Here is a 3,949-nt window from a genome sequence, read left to right on the forward strand (position 1 = left end):
AAGCCAGGAGATCCCCGAGTGAGTGCTGTCCCTCCGCCGATCACACTCGCTCCATCAGAAGCTAATTTTGCTCCGGTAAGCCCTGGGTAGTTAATCCGCCCCAGGCTAATGCGAGGTTAAACAAAGTAGGCTGAAATCCACCTCCCTAAAGATGTCATCGCCATTCAAAAAAAACCAAATCCATGTGACAGCTGCTCCCTGTGATGCACATGGTGTGTCCTGTGCGTCGGAATTCCTAAACCTCCCTCTCCCTGACCTGCTAACTTCCATCGTTCTAGGGCAGCACGGTGGCGCAGTGGGTTAGCACTGCTGCCTCACGGCACCGAGGTCCCAGGTTCGATCCCGGCTCTGGGTCACTGCCCGTGTGGAGTTTGCACATTCTCCCCGTGTCTGCGTGGATTTCGGCCCCACAATTTATTTTTAAGAAATGCCCATCATTCTGCCCTTGAGGGCCCGAGCTCCGGAATTCTGTACTTCTGGTCACCACAACCTAAAAGGTCCTTCCGTGTCAGATGTTGTTTCCTAACGCTCCTGCGACACCCGTTTTCCCATGTCATAGGTGCTGCATGAACGCAAGTTGTTGTTGTTCATTCTGCTGTGAGTTCTTTTTTGTAAAATTTAAAGTACCCAATTAATTTTTTCCAATTAAGGGGCAATTTAGCGTGGCCAGTCCACCTACCCTGCACATCTTTGGGTTGTGGGGGCGAAACCCACGCAGACACGGGGCGAATGTGCAAACTCCACACGGACAGTGACCCAGGGCCGGGATCGAACCTGGGACCGCTGTGAGTTCTTTAACTTTCTGCGCCTCTCTCCCACCCTTTCCCAAACCCAATAACAGATAATAAAACCCACCTCATAATAATAATAATCGCTTATTGTCACAAGTTGGCTTCAATGAAGTTACTGTGAAAAGCCCCTAGTCGTCACATTCCGGCGCCTGTTCGGGGAGGCCGGTACGGGAATTGAACCCGCGCTACTGGCCTTGTTCTGTATTACAAGCCAGCTTTTTAGCCCACTGTGCTAAACCAGCCCCTCGCTTGTTAACTCGGGGCAAGAAACAAACCCAGGCCTCGGGCCGAAAACATACACGGCCGGCTTCTCTTTGCCGGCGTCAAATCGACGCACAGCCTTCCCCCGCAGGTGGGGGCTGTAAAGGGTTCCAGGGCCGATATTCCAAAGGACAGGCGGGACCCCCCCCCCTCCCCCCACACCCCAATCAACATCACTTTGTAAAAAAAAAAACAAGATGATCCAGCCATCGCCATCTGTGGGATCGTGCTGTGCGCAAATGGGCTACTTCACGGCAGCGGCTGCCCTTCAACAGCTACTTCATTGGCTTTGGGGACATCCCGGGAAGGGGAACAGCGCCAGATAAATGTCCTCGGTTGCTGCTGACGCCGTACCCGGCTCCGCCACCAGTCGGCGTCAGAGAGTCACTTTCAAAATCCAGAATAGTAGTTTCGGATTATCTTCCGAATTTTTAAGGTGAGGTTTTGTTTAATTCCTCCGAATTAACAGCCGGGGGGCTTTATTTATTTTATTTGCTACTAAGTCCCGGGAGTGTGGCGGAGGAGATTTATACAACTCACAGCTCCACCCGTGTGTCCTTTCCACAGTAACTTCATTGCAATGTTAATGCGAGCCCACCTGTGACACTAATAAACATTAATTATTATTGTGTTGGATACGGTGGGACTGAGACAGGAACACTAAAGACAGACGGAGAAAGAGAGAATCCCCAAGCAATTGTCGAAGAGATTAGGGAGGGAAGGACGAGGCGGAGAGAGCAGACTGGATCCTCTGCATGGGGCAGAAATGTCTTTGCGGGCAGCACGGTGACACAGTGGTTAGCACTGCTGCCTCACGGCGCCGAGGTCCCAGGTTCGATCCCGGCTCTGGGTCACTGTCCGTGTGGAGTTTGCACGTTCTCCCCGTGTTTGCGTGGGTTTCACCCCCACAACCCAAAGATGTGCAGGCGAGGTGGATTGGACACGCTAAATTGCTGCTTAATTGGAAAAAATAGAATTGGGTACTCTAAATTTAAAAAAAAGAAATGTCTTTCGGGAAGTGGGTTGTGGGGTAATGAGCCACATCCTCCTGAAGCAGGTGAAATTGTAACGTGTCATCAGCACTGACAAAAAACAGAACAATTGTTGAATTCTAAGGCTGTTGGGTCGAGAGGGACGGAATCAATTAAAATACAGCAAAAAAAATACAGGAAAATACACCAAACACACACAGGTAAATACAGTATCAGAGGGTCAGTACTGAGGGAGTGCCGCACTGTCAGAGGGTCAGTACTGAGGGAGTGCCGCACTGTCAGAGGCTCAGTACTGAGGGAGTGCTGCACTGTCCCCCCAGAGGGTCAGTACTGAGGGAGTGCTGCACTGTCAGAGGGTCAGTACTGAGGGAGTGCCGCACTGTCAGAGGGTCAGTTACTGAGGGAGTGCTGTTGGGTGGCTCTAATATGAGGAACAGGTGGTTAACTCCCTCTCTGACCTGATCAATATTTAACCTTCACCAACAGCATTTTGAAAAGCACATTGGAAGATGTGTACCTGCCATTATCCTCACAGTCTGGGAACAATTGTCTGGTGATTATCTTATTGGATTAACAATACAGGGAGCTGAAATAACGATTTGGATAAATTGGGAAAATCCCACATGGGAACTGGGGCGATTTAAATTGGATAACAAATGTTGAATATTAGGTCTCAATAATTGTGACAGTCGGATGGTGTGCGACGCTGGGGGAGCGAGCGGGAGCGCGGAGGCGGGATATGGGACTGGCCTAGAGAAGGTAATGGCTAGTCGACACGGGAGGGGGGCAGGTAGCCCCCTAGTGAGGCTGATCACGTGGAACGTGAGAGGCCTGAACGGACCGATTAAAAGGGCCCGAGTGCTCGCGCACTTGAAAGGACTGAGGGCAGACGTGGTTATGCTCCAAGAGACGCACCTAAAGGTGGCGGACCAAGTTAGGTTAAGGAAAGGATGGGTGGGACAGGTGTTCCACTCAGGGCTGGATGCAAAGAATAGAGGGGTGGCCATATTGGTGGGGAAACAGGTAGCATTTGAAGCAAAGAACATCGTAGCAGATAGCGGAGGTAGATATGTAATGGTGAGTGGCAGGCTGGAGGGAATGGAGGTCGTGTTGGTTAATGTATATGCCCCGAACTGGGACGATGCGGGATTTATGAGACGGATGCTGGGGCATATACCGGACCTGGAGGTAGGAAGCTTGATTTTAGGAGGGGACTTTAATATGGTGCTGGACCCGGGGCTAGATAGATCCAGCTCAAGGACCGGAAGAAGGGGGGGGTGGTTGGGGGGGGGGTGGGGGGGGGGGGTTGGGGGGTGGTTGGGGGGGGGGGGGGTGGGGGGGGGGGTTGGGGGGTGGGGTTGGGGGGGGTGGGGTGTGGGGTGGGGGGGGTGGGGTGGGGGGGGGTTGGGGGGGGTGGGGGGGGGGTGGGTGGGGGGGTGGTGGTGGTGGGGGGGATGGTGGTGGGGGGGGGTGGTGGGGGGGGGGTGGTGGGGGGGTGGTGGGGGGGGGTGGTGGGGGGGGGGTGGGGGGTGGGGTGGTGGGGGGGTGGGGGGGTGGGGTGGTGGGGGGGGGGTGGGGGGGGGTGGTGGGGGGGGGTGGTGGTGGGGGGGGGGGGTGGGAGGGGGGTGGGGGGGGTGGTGGGGGGGGGGGGTGGGGGGGGGTGGGGGGGGGTGGGGGTGGGGGGGGGGTGGGGGGTGGGTGGGTGGGTGGGGGGGGTGGTGGGGGGTGGTGGGGGGGGGGTGGGGGGGGTGGGGGGGGTGGGGGGGGTGGGGGGGGGTGGTGGGGGTGTGGGGTGGGGTGTGGGGTGGGGGTGTGGGGTGGGGGTGGGTGGGGGGTGGTGTGGGGGGGGTGGTGTGGGGTGGGTGGTGGGGGGGGGTGGGGGGGGGTGGGGGGTGTGGGGTGGGG

The sequence above is a fragment of the Scyliorhinus torazame genome, chromosome 25 (assembly GCF_047496885.1).
Source record: "Scyliorhinus torazame isolate Kashiwa2021f chromosome 25, sScyTor2.1, whole genome shotgun sequence".
In the NCBI taxonomy this organism is placed as follows: domain Eukaryota; kingdom Metazoa; phylum Chordata; class Chondrichthyes; order Carcharhiniformes; family Scyliorhinidae; genus Scyliorhinus; species Scyliorhinus torazame.